Source organism: Halichoerus grypus, chromosome 10 (assembly GCF_964656455.1).
Source record: "Halichoerus grypus chromosome 10, mHalGry1.hap1.1, whole genome shotgun sequence".
In the NCBI taxonomy this organism is placed as follows: domain Eukaryota; kingdom Metazoa; phylum Chordata; class Mammalia; order Carnivora; family Phocidae; genus Halichoerus; species Halichoerus grypus.
The window spans coordinates 260,628-277,146 of NC_135721.1; the positions used below are offsets into that span (position 1 = coordinate 260,628).

A 16,519-nucleotide genomic window follows, 5' to 3' on the forward strand; every position below is an offset into this window, starting at 1 on the left:
CCCCCCGCCCCCACGCGGAAGGACGAGCCGAAGCCCCTCCCGCAGGGCACCGCGCGGCGCGCGCTCCGGCTCTGGGGCTGCTCCTCGCTCCCCTTCCGCGGAAACGCGCGCAGGAGACCTCCTGGCCACCTCCCTCCAGGCCTAGTCTTTCCCAAAGTTTTGGTTCTTTGGATGCAGGCAGGCGCATTTGTGAGGCTTCAACAGTTTATCTCCTGTAATTTTTTTTTTTCTTGTAAAATGTAGTATCAATCAATTGCGCGCTTTCCCATTTTATTGGCGCTTTCTGGGCAAGCGCTGGACACCCTCCAAGTCGGTGGTCTGACTGGGGGAGGCGTTCTCAGGACGGTGCCAGAGCGGGGGTGCGCGCAGGAATTAAAGCCTCCGCCCTTAGCAGGACCAGCACCCAGGGCCCCGGGCAGAGGTGCTGCGGGCACGTGGTGCGGACCCCCAGCCAGGCCTGCGGGTCGCAGGGCCGGGAACCTCCAGGGCGCGAGCTCTCTCTGTGCAGCTCTGTCTGTCTCTGTCTCAGGCTCTGTCTCAGTCTCTCTGTCTCTGTGTCTCTCTGTCTCTTCTGTGTCTCTGTCTCTCTGTATCTGCTCTCTCTTTCCATCTCTGTCTCTCTGTCTCTGTGTCTGTCTCCCTGGGTCTGCTCTGTCTCTCTGTTTCTGTTTCTCTCTCTGCTCTGTCTCTCTGTCTCTGTGTCTGCTCTGTCTCTCTGTGTCTCTCTGTCTCTGTCTCTGTCTCGCCTCACTAATTCTGTTTCCTCGGGAAAACAGTGTTTGTCAAAGTGAGGCTGGGGTAAATAGAATAGAGACAGAAGATACTAAAATGCGATCATCTAAATCCCACCCCCCACACACCTTTTGGGGGGATGTGTTTATATTCTGCTCTCTTTAAAAGGAAATGGTTGTATTTCTCAGTGAGCTCTTCTTTTGGCAGGCAATATGACTAAGATATGAATGTTTCTGTTAAGATATCCTCAAAAAAGAAAAAGAAAGAAAGAAAGAAAGAGAAAGAAAGAGAAAGAAAGAAAGAAAGAAAGAAAGAAAGAAAGAAAGAAAGAAAGAAAGAAAGAAAGAAAGAAAGAAAAGAAAGAAAGAGGAAAATTCTTATCAAACAGTTCTTAGGCAGGTAAAGTAGGATTTTTTTTTTTTCCTTTTTCCGCTTCCCTTGAAGGAGGGGTGAGCTTCTGTTGCTGAAGCGCCGCCTAGTGACAAAAGCTTCCCTCTGCGGGCACTCAGCAGTGGCCCCGGGCTGGAGGAGCTTCCTTTCCACCCAATAGAAGGAGCACATGAAGCTTCTGTTGTAAAACATTTTGGTGTAAAACTGCTTTTGGGGAAAAAAAAATACTGCTATAGTAAAAAAAAAGAAAACAAGAATTTAGCCTAATCATATATTATTTTAAGTTTACAGAGTCTTTCCTTTTAAATACTCTTTTACAAAATCAGGTGAAATCAATGAAGAGGATTAAGAGGTACAAAGTTCCTCTTGTAAAATAAGTAAGTTGCAGGGATGAAAAGTACAGCATAGGAAATCATACTGTAATAATTTGTATGGTGACAGACAGTAACTACACTTCTGGTGAACCTTTTCTAATGTATGTCATATTAAATCACTATGTTATACACCTGAAACTAATATTATGTGTCAACTATACTTCAATTAAAAATAAAAAAATAATTTTTTAAATTTAGGTTTTTCTAAAAAGTACCAATTAGGACTATTCCCCCCCTCCCCAAATTCTACCAACCAAGGAAGCCTTGCTAGTAATTAATATTGTCCTTTTTTCTTTTGTGGTTTTTAATGGGACAGACAAATGGATTTTTTGAATGAGTCTATTCTACCACCCAGTTGTATATGCCAATACTTTAGCCCAACTCATCAGATACTTACATGCATAAACAACAGCAACAAAACTGGTGCTTTGTTGGTGTTTAGTTTCATGAGATCTGGCAGTTAGGGATCAGACCATCATGTTTTAATTCATTCATTTTTGCAAAGCTCTGTACTGAAATGATTCCAGGAGCCTTTCATTCTGTATAAATCATTTTTACAGACTTTCTCAACTAAATAAAAAAGTGCACTGAATTATAATCTCTACTGAGCTGCCCAATTTATGGTATTGTCAGGAAGAACCCCTTGGAGTTCTCCAATCACCAGAAACATTCTGATTGGCTAAATTAATTGTGCTGGTTAAGGCAAAGCAAAGTATGTAAACTGGCTTAGGTGAAAATATAAAGTTATATTTGACAAATGGCTTAGGCTCTCCACTTCTTTCCTATAAAATGGGGTGGTTGAACTGGATGGTCTCTGAAGTCTAAAGCTGTATAATTCTGATTGTTACCAAAAAACCAGAAAACAAAAAATGCAGTATTCCTACAAAGAGCTGAAGATAATTCACTAAAAGAGTCACTATGAGTTTCATCATCTGTTTTTGTGCAAGAAGAGGTGATATATTCATCTTAAATACTTTAATTCCCTCCTTTGTAAGTGAACAACTTTCTATTATGAAGGGTCCAAAAGAGATAAGATAGTAACAGTATATTTTAAGCATTATTGGCCAAAGTAACTTTTGCTAGATTTGATTTAGTTTTGTTTCCTTTTTGAGAAAACTATGTCAGATCATAGAAAGAAAACTAACAAGAGAGGGGAAAGTTGTGTTTAACCCACTTTTATTGTAGATCTATGTCGTAAGATGGGCAAGTTATTTTTTTAAATTTATAAATAGTATAAAGTTCCAAAGTTCCAATTATAATTTTTCTCTCTTCCTGAAAAGGTGTAAGTTTTATTTGAGATGACTATTAACTACCTTCAAACACTTCTAAAATAGATATATATTAACTACATGTTTTTAAATGAAGTATTAGTTCAACCATTATGTTGATTATTTAACAATCTAACTAAGATCCTATTAGAGAGAAAAACTATTACCTTTCATAAAGGATAACTTTATGTGCTATAAAGAAATGTCACTTAATATTTAACTTTCATCAGTTCTGTTATTGTTGCTATCGATATATTATTAGTACACTGGGAATGTACCAGAAAGTATATAAAACATTTAGGAAGACAAGATTTCTAACAGGACCAATCTTTATGGTGTAAATGTAAACAGTGTAGTCTCTTATAAGTAATAATGTGTGCATGCTCTCTAGCAGTTTATTCTAGATGAATGAAATACAGCCTTCTACCAAATTCTTTCTCTCCTATGTAGAGGAAGCACATTATTGTAAGGATATATAGGTCATCCACCTCCTTTTCATTTTTTGATACACACTTTTGCATCTGCAAAACCACACTGCAGTGCAAGTCCAGGAGAGATACGAGAGCCAAAGGTTATGTATGAAGGCTTGAGATGCTCTGTAGCATGACTGATTTACTCCTGCTCAGTTTTCTTATCCCGTAGCCAAGAGAAAGAGGACTATTAATGGGTAGGCTTAAAGGGAGCATGGACTTCACTTTGTTCCCTGGAACTGGTTTAGTTATGAAATCCAGCTAGAGGAGAGGCCTTAAAGCTTAGCGACACTTGCCTGCCCCTTAAGGCTCCAATATCACAGTTTTTTGTTTTGTTTGGATTTTTAAAATTATTTATTTGAGAGAGAGACAGAGAGAACATGAGCGGGGGGAGGGGCAAAGGGAGAGGGAGAAGCAGACTCCCTGCTGAGCAGGGAGCCCATCATGGGGCCTCGATCCCAGGACACTGAGATCATGACCTGAGCTGAAACCAAGAGTTGGTCACTTAACTGACTGAGCCCCTCAGGCTCCCCAGCTCTGCCCTTTCTAAGAACCTGGAGGTCCACGCTGGGTCCTCTGCCTCTGGTCTGAGAGGGAGGTTGTAAGAGCCAAGGCTGGGGGGGGCCTGTGTCACCTCTGCCTGCACTCCACTAGTCAGCACTCAGCCGAGGGCCCCTCAGCAAGAATACAGGTAGGGTCAAATCAGTGTGACTAAGAGAAATATGCTTTCTTCAGAAAATGAATACTTGTTATGATATTTTCGTGTCTGTTAAGCAATGTAGGAAGAAACAATTCCTAACCCCTGGCCAAGAGTCTGAGACAGTGGCCCATCTCCTGCCAATTAGGGTTAGGGAGAAGATGTACAACAGACAATTCCCATGTAGGAGAGGCTGTAGGCAAGGTGCTGTATCCAAGACAGAAAGGCAGGATTGCAGTGCTATCTTTCATTGAGTAACTCATCCTATTTCACCTTAGACACCAGATCTTGTGGGAATGGCCCCTGATCTCCCTATGGCTTGCATCTCACGCTTCTTCCTATCATGGCACCAACCTCACTTATTCAGTTTAGTTTCTGAACATATCCCAGTTTACTGTTCTGTGTCCGCCATTGGACTACCATATTTTTGTAGCCAGGAGCTGCCTCTTGTTTATCATTATATCACCAATGCTTAGTATCATGTAGGGAATATTGTATATACAAAGTAAATAATTTTGAAAAAATGAATAAGCATACTATTTTTATGTATTTTTACTGACAGATGCTCATAAATCATTACTTAAATATTCATTGCGTACTTCTTTTTTGAAAACCAATGTTTGTAGAATTACAAAGATAATCTGAGCATGGATTATCCCTTTATAAGGTATATGATCATTCAGTAAAGATATGACTGATATATTGTTAATACTAAAAGATGGTATCTAGTTGGAGCTATCTCAGAAGATAGCTGTGGGTAGCATAGACTCTGTAGCAGAAGTGATATTTGTAGTGATGGGGGATTGTCACGTTGGGATGAGGCAGAGCATCCTAGACAGAGGGAAATGCATATGCGGAGTCCAGGTGGGAACCTCAGAGCCAGTGAGTCTGTTTAGGAAGAACAAAGTGTATGAGGGGGGGATGGACATGCTTTGGACAAACAGCGTTACTGGTGTCCACTTTCTTTCAGAAAAGCAGCATATAGAGTGAACATGAACATGGCTGTGGATCACAGACGTTGGCTAAAGCTCTTATTCCCACTCACCGGCCTGTGAACTTGGGCAAGGCAGTGTCTGAGCCCAGTTTCTTCATGCCCAGAAAGGAAATGACTTAGTAGTATTACCTCAGGGGCTTTGTGAATATTAAATACAATAATGTATGCTAACCTTTTAGTACAGTGTGTTAAAAAAACGGATTGAACATTTTTAACTATTACTAAATCTTTCATAGTGTATACTCTCATAAAGTCTTTTTTCTGTATTTCATAATTTCTTACTATATTTCATAAAAAGGAGCATTATCTATATTCTATAGAGTTTCTGGGGCAGCATAATTTTGTAACTCATTCAAAGCTGCATAGAAAATCTATAGTTAGAAAGGGGACTAAAATATTCTAAATTATTAAGTATCCACATACCCAGCGATCAGAGTAGTGAGATCTTAGAGCACTGAATGAAGACTCACTTCAGTGAGTAAGAACTCACATCAGTGAGTGATGGTTTATGCCAGTGTGGGAGGGTTCATGCTGGTGAGTGAGGGTTCATGCCAGTGAGTGAAGACTTACACCAGTGAAGGGGGGTTCACACCAGTGTGAGGGCTCAGAGGTGTATGTGAGGGCTCACACCATGAGTAAGGGTTCACCTCAGTGAGTGAGGGTTCACCCCAGTGAGGGAGGGCTCACCCTAGTGAGTGAGGGCTCATCCCAATGAGTGAGGACTTACACCAGTGAGTGGGGGTTCACACTGGTGTGAAGGCTCAGAGGTGCATGGGAGGGCTTACACCATGAGTGAGGGTTCACCTCAGTGAGTGAGGGCTCATCCCAGTGAGTGAGGGTTCACCCCAGTGAGGGGGGGCTCACTCCAGGGAGTGAGGCCTCATCCCAGTGAGTGAGGATTTACATCAGTGAGTGGGCATTCACAACAGTGTGAGGGCTCAGGGGTGCATGTAAGGGCTCACACCATGAGTGAGGGCTCACACCATGAGTGAGGGTTCACCTCAGTGAGTGAGGGCTCATCCCAGTGAGTGACGGCTCACCCCAGTGAGTGAGGGTTCACCCCAGTGAGTGAGGCCTCATCCCAGTGAGTGAGGATTTACATCAGTGAGTGGGCGTTCACAACAGTGTGAGGGCTCAGAGGTGCATGTAAGGGCTCACACCATGAGTGAGGGCTCACCCCAGTGAGTGAGGGCTCATCCCGATGAGTGAAGACTTATACCAGTGAGTGGGGGTTCACACCAGTGTGAGGGCTCAGAGGTGTATGTGAGGGCTCACACCATGAGTGAGGGTTCACCTCAGTGAGTGAGGGTTCACCCCAGTGAGGGAGGGCTCACACCAGTGAGGGAGGGCTCACCCCAGTGAATGAGGACTTACACCAGTGAGTGGGGATTCACACTGGTGTGAGGGCTCAGAGGTGCATGTGAGGGCTCACACCATGACTGAGGCTTCACCTCAGTGAGTGAGGGCTCATCCCAGTGAGTGAGGGCTCACCCCAGTGAGTGAGGATTTACATCAGTGAGTGGGCATTCACAACAGTGTGAGGGCACGAGGGCTCAGAGGTGCATGTAAGGGCTCACACTGTGAGTGAGGGTTCACCCCGGTGAGTAAGGCTCACCCCAGTGGGGGTTCACACCAGTGAGTGAGGGTTCACCCCAGTGAGGGAGGGCTCACCCGAGTGAGAGAGGGCTCCTGCTAGAATGTGGGGCAACACACAATTGCTTCTGGGTGAAGATAATAAGTATGGTTGGCTAGGGATATGAATTCGTAAGAGTGATCTATAGTTTGCTCACCTCACCCTTACTTATAATCATGGAAACATCTGACTATGACAATAATGCTTCTTCTGATATTTTTGCCATTGTTCTAGTGGTTCTAGTGTAATCCAATAGACAAAGAGGATTCGGAATACTCAGCACCCATCAAAAACAGGCTGATTCCTGGTTCTGACAGAACTTAGAGTTTCCACGGGCATCAAACGGAAACCGTTCTGTCTTCCACCGAGGAGGGGAGAATTCACGCTGAGAACCCTTGACTCACGCACACATGCAGCTGCCGCTGTTCGCATTCCTAGATGTGCAGGCTCTGGAGGGGAGGATTTCTGCCCTCGGAGACTCCGCGTTGCTGCCTGTTGGTGAGCCCAGGGAGGAGGGGATCGCATGTGTGCTGAGCTGGACTGCAGTTGTTCAGGGATGGAGAGGGGAGTCTGGAGGGGAAGGGTACTGATGTGCAAACATGGCCCACTGAGGACATCTGGGAGTCGGAGAGGGAACGAGGAGGGAAGGCGCTGTCTTGAGTTCTTAGAACTCATGTGATTGTGTGGATTTGAAATCTGTAGCTGATGGGCTGTGGCACAACTTAGCTTACCTTCAGGTACTCAGAAAAGGTCGTTTGATACACGCATCTCTTTCCCCCTGTCTACAAACAAATGACCAAAGTCATGGCAATTACAACACCTGTAATGGATCCTTTTCAAATGCTTTAAAGATCTAAAGGAGTCTAAAGGCCAGTAGGTTTTCACCCTCATCCTGCTGTGGACACATGATGTGCCTTCATTGGTTGTCCAGATTTTCCTTTATTTTTGAGGATTACTGCAAAACTGAATGTTGTGATTATGACTCTTGCTCTTAGGTATATAATACAATGTGTTATATTGTTGTTACTTCACATGTAACCATTAGTATATATTTACAAAAGCACCCATTAAAAGATATCCGAGTAGGGATAAAAAGGGCCTATTCTAACAGTGTTTCAGCAAAAATTTAAACAATATCTTGTACAGCAGGATTTTGGCAGATGGCAATGGGTGATTATTTTTTCCCCAGAGTAGGAACATTTGAGTTTGAGAAGAGATCCCATCTTTAAAAAGGGCACTTTATTTTTGTGTCCCTAAATTGCTATGACTTTACTAAGGTCAAAATATATTTTAACTGCCTTGCACGTTTTATTTTCTCTTCTTTCTTTCTTCTTCTTCTTCTTTTTTTTTTTTTTTGAGAGGGATAGAGAAGGGGGGCATAGAGGGAGAGAGAGAATCTTAAGCAGGCTCCATGCCCAGCACAGAGCCTGAGGCAGGACTCAATCCCACAACCCTGAGATTGTGACCTGAGCTGAAATCAAGAGTGAGACACCCAATTCACTGAGCCACCCAGGCGCCCCCTGCCTTGCACATTTTAATAATTGATATTATATTGTTTTTATATTATAAAATAAAATCCAAAAATATATATAGCAGAAAGTAAGTACAGCTTTCATTATTCAGAATCTTGGATATTTGATGTTCTTCAGCTAGGGCCCTTACTAAATGTTATCAAATGTTATCAATAACCATGATGTTGATGAGGATATAACCAATCTAATGAAGGTCTGGATTGAAATAGTCATTTCTGGACTAGATTGGTATCATTTTAAGACGTTTCTAGTGAAGTGTTAGCTATACACAGTTTGAAGGGATCTTTTTTGCTAAAATTAACAGATAGATGCTAAAGTGGTTGGCAGTTCTTCTTACTTCCTATGACTGTGTTATTACTCAAGTCTTGATGAACATTTCTGACAAGGAGTTTCATGGACACATCACAATATGAAGAAATTCCATTTTTATTGTCAACACGCTGAAATCACAGAGTGATGGAATATAGTGGATATAAATTTAAATCAATCCCAAAGCTTTCACTGGGCCCAGCTGTTTTCTAATATAATTTGTATGTACAAGAAGTGAAAGAGCTCTTTACATTTTTGACTTTTATTTGAACCCTTACATTTAGCAGGTTTGTGAAAGAATAGTCCCATATGTAAGAGCTTGGTAATTATAATTTCCTCCATCTTTTAAAGTGCATTTAATTTTGATAAACTGAGATACACTATAGCAATATCTACTCTACAAAAGGCAAAAACATTTAGATGAAAAATAAAAAATGGAATCAATCATTCAGATGCTTCCAAATGTTTGGCATCTGTAGAAATTCCATCTGAATGACTGGCTCAATTTTTTATAGAGTATTTTTGCAGTGCTGACCCTAAAAATATGCTTGTAATTACTAATGTATATCCCTGAGAATATGGGTGAAATTTAAGTTGAAATGAATCTTAAATATGCTAAGGATGTTTGTTATTTAAAGAATCTGTGGTTGGGCGCCTGGGTGGCTCAGTTGGTTAAGCGACTGCCTTCGGCTCAGGTCATGATCCTGGAGTCCCTGGATCGAGTCCCGCATCAGGCTCCCTGCTCGGCAGGGAGTCTGCTTCTCCCTCTGACCCTCCTCCCTCTCATACTGTCTCTCATTCTCTCTCTCGCAAATAAATAAAATCTTAAAAAAAAAAAAAAAAAAAAGAATCTGTGGTTAATTTATATTTAAAGCAAATAAGCACTTCATAAGGAAAATTCATTTTTTTCCTTCATTTTTGGTAAATTTAAATTTATATCACTGTAGAGATAGATTTTTAAAATACTTGTGGATATTTTAGAATTATTTTGGTTATTTATTTTCATTTTTATAATAGTTATTTTAAAACTAATATTAAAGTTATAATAAGCTGCATAAGAACATTGTGATATTTGTAGATGAACAACGATGTTGTGTTTATTGCTGTGGAATCCTGCATTTCCAAGCCTCATTACCACCAAGCAGACCCTAGCTAGACTAAAGCTAGGACTTTGGGGAGTGAGGGCAAGGGGTTTTGGAAAAATATGTAAAAGTCTACTGTAACTCCTTTATGTTGCTCAAGAAAGATGTATCCTTCCCATCATCATCATCATCACTTTCTATAAAATCTTCTCTAAAGGAGAGACTACTTCTACATTAGGTACACATTCTCTATGCATACACTGTTCTTCCCAAAAAATGTTGACTTGTATCAGATCAAATAAACGAGTCTCAAAGAGATCTAAACCAACACACACACACACACACACACACACACCTGATGCTGTTTATGTTCTGCATGGGGCTTAGGGACTGCTCGCCTCCTAAATTCCATTCCTGCGTGTGGTGGTGGCTACCAACTGCTCGTGAGGCCGTTTGGGACCTTGCTTCCCCAAAATCGTGGGCCAGCTTGGCACCCTCTGGGAACTGTTAGAAATGCAAAGTACAGACCCCCGACCCCACTCACCTAGAGATTCCGAGTCTGCACTTTACTAAGATCTTGTTCCCATTAAAGGTTAGAAGCACTGATTTACATAATTTTAAATACATTAGACGATGTTAAATAATGTCCATTGATTTCTAGGTATGGTAAAGATCCTCACCAACTCTCCTCCCCTCTGTCCAATGCAAATGTAATATTTTTTTGTTTTTTTTCTTCTCCATTGGTTCCCCTGGAAATTCCACAACACACATAGCTTAATCTTACATTCAGTATAGATAATATCACCTGACCTTTCACCCTATACACATTTTATTCCCTCAGTCTCCTCCCACTTCTGCATCTGGGCCTCTACTTTTTATTTTCAAGGTTGACAAGTCATACCACCAATGAGAATATCATGTTTGGGCTCTAGCTGACCTAGTTGAGAATGAATGATTTAGAGATGATTTTTATAATAAGTTACAGAAAACTCAAAAGTAGCTTAAAAGTGTATATGGAAATATACACACACACATAGTGTCACGATATGTATACACATGCGTGCACAGCCCCCCCCCCCCCACACAGTTAGGGTGCTAGCTTCAAGGGCTCATCGGTGGCTGAAGGATTGTAGGGCCAGCACCTCTGTCATTCCTTTGGACGTTTTGTCACGGTCACAGGTTGGCTGCCTCAGACTGAGGGTTTTTCCTCCCCATGATCAGGTGGAGAGAGTCTTCTGTATGACTGGGGTTCATTGTGAGCTTTAGTGCTGTTCCTCTTCCTCCTCTGCCATGCACTTTGGGTGTGCTGAGAGGGCAGTGAGTTTTGTCTTTTAAGCTAATGGGTTAGTGGAGTGGCTGAGCCGTATGGTCCTCAGGAGGATTTTGACTGAAAGCCATGTGCAGGTGAGAATTTGGTAAAGTATTGAAGAGGAATGTGTACGGGTGCCTGGTGGTCAATAGGGGACACTATGCTGGAGGCAGCTATTTACTTACTCTCTTATTTATCATTAGAATAAGGAGGGAAGAGTTTGATGATATGATTATTTCCCAAGTTATGGACAGGTTATAGGGAAACCACATGGCTATTGCAGTCCCAGGGGCTTCTCCCGCCTCCAGACCAAAAGGCTGAAGGTGAGAACAATGAGGAGGGTATGACCTTCGGTGGGGGGCAAATCACCTTGAGGGGACTTCACAGGGAAGGAGCAGAGGGACGGTAACCAACCCACCTTCCCTCCTTCTGATGTCCTGTTGGGCTTCCCACTGGCTGGACCTCACTGGAAGCTGGAAGGAAGGGATCACGAGGAGGATTATATTTACTCCACTGGAGCAGACCTAGGGAGAAAAGTTTGCAGAGCCTATCGGAAGGTCACACAGAAGTTGTTTGGTGCACCTGCTTCATGCACATTCTCCTGAGCCTCTAACTGACACCCAGCTGTGAGCAGCTCCACACGTTATTTCTGATGCTCCAAGAACAAGCCAAGTTGAAGCCATTAAAGGAAAAGTGAAATCCAGGACATCAGAAGCAGAAGAGCAGTGGGACTGTGGGCTTGCCATTTGAGTGGTGGGTGCACAACCATGCTTGTTTATGCAAAAATGCTTCCCCACCCACTGGCCTTCCTGGTCCATGCAACCAGACTTAGCCCTATCAGAGATTAATGTGTCAGTAAACCAACCTGCCTGCCAGTCAATGAACTGTGGTGACCTGGGGCTGCTACTGTGAATAGGAATCTAGGTTATTCCCCGTATAGATGACAGTTTACTCTTGCCTTTTATGTCTTTCATCGAGAACTGAAGCGTCTCCATTTTCAGACATGTCTTCGTGTGAAAATCTTCCTTTGTTACTCTTGATTTTGAGTGACTTGATCAATCATAGAATGTAGCATTGAACTAGTGCCCATGTTTCAAGTGCTCCAAGGAGCTCCATGATTTACAGGGAAGTCTGCACCTTCTGATATTAGGTCCCTAACCCTTGCTTAATTTAGAACAACTCTGCTTTCATTTTTAAATTGGGCTTCTGCTTAATTTTACACTTAGCAAAAATTTAGAAGTTTCACTGCTTCATAAAAGTTGAAAATTACTGATCTATTCTCATGCTCTCCCTTTGTAGGCTTTATTCGGAGAGGTTAAGTTTCTTAAGATCACGCACCTTATTAAGTAGCAGAATCGAGGCCAAGATTCAAGGCATTTGATGTGTGCTCCTGTACTCCTTCCACTAGGCTCCATAGTTTCTTTTGCTAATTTTTAAAGGTAACTGTGTGAATAGGCTTATTTTATAAAAAGAACAAGAATTGGGTATCTGAGTGGTTAACAGTGTTCCTGGGGGACCAACTGCATAAAAGATGGATGAGGGGCCATGCCTCCCACGGAAGTCACACAAGGCAAAGGTGACAGCCCAACCACTCTGGATGAGCTGTCACTGGCCTGACTGGGGCTCCGGAGACCCAGCCTCATGAGCAAATTTGCCCAAGGCCCCCGTGCTTACTGGACGTCAGTTGTCACTGACATTCAGTGAAATGAATGAATTTTCAAGCTGAGGTTGCCTGGGAAATCTCAGTGCCCATTGGTGGCCAACAAAAATTAATCTGTCTTACATGTATTTGGTATTTTATTTTATTTTATTTTATTTTATTTCTTAGTGTAATTTATGAAAAATGCTTTGGTCCTGTGTGGCCCAGTCCTGCCCAGACAGAGTAAGTGATCAGGTGAGAATCCGTGCTGTGAATTGTCAAGATAAATTTATTCAACAAGTATATCAACCATGATGCTACCTGTTTTTAAAGCAGAGTGCTCTGATCCCTTAGACTCCCTTCGTTGCTATGGTAACCACTCTATTAATTTATCCTCCCTGTTAAATGGAGCTTTAATTAGCATTCAATTTCAGTCTTTCTGCCGGCCATGAGGCTTCAGTCTGGGGTTTTATAGCCAGCCATCCCCCTGCTTAGCATTTTTCCCTTCCTGAATCTTTTTTTTCTTTTTTTAGCAGATAAACAGTTATTGTGCTAACTTTCACTAATAATATATCTAAAAGTACAGCATGATACAGTATTTCTTTTTGCTTTTCACTGTAAAAAAAAAACACAATTTGTGTTTCTATAGAATTAATCAGGATTCTCCTTCCTGCTCCTCTTGCCTCCTAAATAGTTTGGAAAGTCCCTGATTGTTTTGACACATTTCATATAAACTGAGAGGCAGATACAGCTCTCTTGCTCTCTGTCTCTGGCTCTCTCTCTGTTGCTCTCTCTAGTATAAACTCCTGAATCTTTTGTACATTTTTAAATAAAACAGCTCCTTTATTTTGCCTAAGGGTTTCTACTGAAAGCTTCTTGCTTATGCAGAGATCAGTATTTTTCCTTGGCAGGCAGTCACTCAGAGTCTGATTGGAAATCCATGTTGAATGAGATTGACCATTTAATTGAAGAATATGTCTATCTGATGTAAAAGATTTTCCTCTACTAGAGGCTAAAACGTCTCCTTAAATAATTCCATAAAAATTTCAAAATAATAAAATGAAAAGTGCATTAATTACTTTAAGCTAATAGTTGTCTTGATGTAATTCCATGGGTTTGACGAAGTGAAGTGGTTCCCTGGGGGAACATGATGGTACTCACCGGTCTAGGCATGAGGCATTGCTGTACTTCCCAGTTTATTGCAGATAGTCGGTAGTTACAGAAAGCAATTTGTTCTCAACAAAAATGTTAGCCTCCTTCCCCAAAATGAGAGAGTGGAATGCTTTTCTTAAAGTGGATCAGAAATGGGCAGTGTTAGTCTTAAGAACTGATCTGCTAGGTACACATCAGCAGTTACAGTGTCAGTTCAAGTGTGGAACTCTCGAGCCTGTGACGTAAAATCTCTACCTAGACAATGAGTTGCATGACTATACTAAGGACTGCATGTGTAAACTATGACCTCTGTATTCTCAAGTGACTGCCTTCCTGAGTTCTCGGTGCTGCATGGCCACACTGATTGCTTAGCCTCTGTGCTTGCATACTTTTAATTCAGTGCTCATAGTTATTAACGACCTCAAGTTATTACAAACAAGAAAGTAAATACGCCTCCAAAAAGATATTTTTTAAAAATTCTTTACATTTTTATCGAAGTTCTAACCCCCCAAACGGTTCAGCTTTATTTCCTTCAATTCTGCTGAGGGAATGGCCAGTCTTGTTGGGAAAGGGATACCTTTTGCCATAACTTAGTAACAAATAGTTACTATAATTTTATTGGGATGATTTTTTTCTTAGCTTTCCCTAACACACATGTAATATTATGGCTGGTGGCTGGGTATTTGATGATGCATTTCTGGCTGTGAATATGGATGAAATTCTACTAGAGAACTAGTTTCCTTGTAAGAAAGCAGTGATTGAGGTGTTGAAAGCGTTTCAATAGTACGATGTGGCTCATGATCTCTGCAAAGTGGGAAAGATTTAACTGGATGTAATTTTAGATTCCTGCGGCAGATCTTTACTGCTTGCTGTTGTGGGGCCTCTTGGAACCCCTCCCTCTGTCTCCTGCATGTCAGTAAGACCCCGAAGACCCACCTGGGGAGGGCAGGTGAGACACTTCCTGCTTGTAGGTGGCAGCGTTACCTTTTAAAGGAGCCTGCTTAATGCACAGCTTACAGCCTGAGTCTGGCTGTCTTGGAGGTACTTCTACAATTTTATACATTTTGATGAGTTACTTTTCTGCTTCAACTAATTACAGTCTCTTCTCTTGTTTGTAAACAGGAACAAAGAATGGTATTTTTTAATGTAAAGCTGTTAACAAGTATTTATTGAATGCCTTTTACACAGAACATTGGAACTTATGAAAATGTGCTCTGAAAACCATTAGTGTCAGATAAATGGGCTTGGACAGGGGCCGACTGAAGGTCTGAGCAGAGAGATTCCCCTTTAGCCTCTCCTGCCTCGTCCACGGCCTGCAGCAGTGCACGGTTCCTGTGCAGAATGGCCCGGTGGCTCTTCTATCAAGGAAAGGGATGAGGCATGCAGGGGAGCAAGAGCAGCAAGTGGAGGTGTCAGCTCCATCCTGAAGCCTACCTCCGTTTGGCTGCCTTCAGCTGACAGCCCTGAACAGAGGACAAAGCTGCCGTGGAGGGAACCTGGGCTTCCACTAAGCCAGTCTGGCTCTGTGACTGATGCCGGACGTGTGCCTAGATTCAGAGAATGAATACAAAGTGTGCAGCTAGACAACGATTACATAGGCCTGGGTCTAATGGGTGCAAGAAGGGACCTCTCAGCAGAAGAGGCCTGGTTCCCTGGCCCCGTTAGGGGCTGAACCCCACTGTTGTTCCATGGTCGCGAACACTCACAGGTGTGGACTGCAAGCCAGCAGCCGCTCTAAGCTAGAGACAGACGCTTCTTCATTCAACAGACATTTATTGAGTGCCCTGTTCTGGGGGCTGGAAATATAGCAGTGAATCAATGGAGCTCGCATGCTAGTGAGAGGAGAATGGTGATAAACAGGTAAATAAAATAATGTGTCAGATGATGAAATGCTGTGAGCACAGAAACGGAGGGGTGTGTGCAATTTGATGGGGTCACGGGGTCTCCCATACAGCTCCATGCGGTAAGTGTTGTGATTATCCGCACTCAGAGACACGGAAATCCAGTCCTGAGCCTTAACGTCCTCCACGATGCATTAAGAAGCCAGTGACAGAACCGAAACTGGACCCCATGAGTCTAAGAGGAGCTTTAGCGCTTGAGAATACCGAATGACACGATATGCAGTGACTTTGTCGAGGAAGATTTCTCGGAGAGCGGATGCGACACACGGTCCTGCTGTGTCGCCCCTGGATCTGGAAGTGAGTTTTTGTGTGGAGACGATTTGCGCTAAGTCAGCTCACGGACGTCCCGTGGCTCTGGCGTCCACACCGGCAGCTGCGTCACGTTTCTGACCAGAGGACAACACAGATCGTTTGTGCTTGTAAAACATCTGGAATTGAATTCTGGTGGAAAGAACATACATTCAGGCCATATTCAGTATGGGGTTTGTCAGCCAGCCGGCTGTTTGAGCCTGTGCTGGTCCTAGGAGAGTTTTTACTGAAAGTAGCCTTTCATGAGATTCAAAAATAACTAACGATCCACCACTTAAATGAGTTTGGAGCAAACAGAAAGATTACAAAGTAATGCTGAGGCCCACGGTCAGGAGGAGGAAGACAGCGCGTTTCTGTTCATCTGGGCAGGAGCCCTGAGTGACCCCCTACCTCCTCTGTCACCGGGTTCAGGGGAGCGAGCCTTCCGGCTGTGATTTCACTCGGCTGTAGCCAGGCTGGACCCTGCTTCTCCCTCAACTTCTCTGCTCACCCTGAGGGGTGTCCAGAGGCGTGGTCTGCTGGCTGGAGAAGGCCACACATATTCCCAGCTTTGGTGGCACGTGTCTGTTCGTCGGACTGAAAACACAGTGAGGGGCTAGTCTGCAACCTGGGAGCCCGGCCTTGCAGGAGCAGGATGCCCTGGCCACTTCTGCCCCTTCTCTGATACTTTGGCTGCTAATGCTGCCCCAGGATGTCACTTTGGTTTCAGTTTTCAGCTTTTATTCCTA

The 16,519-nt window shown here is 42.9% G+C and overlaps 1 long non-coding RNA gene across 1 annotated transcript in view; it reads left to right on the forward strand.

The window, feature by feature from the left end:
• The window catches only part of LOC144379183 (uncharacterized), a 39,568-nt gene that overhangs the window by 1,245 nt on the left and 21,804 nt on the right, over nt 1-16,519 (forward strand). The gene's annotated exons all lie outside the window — the stretch shown is intronic.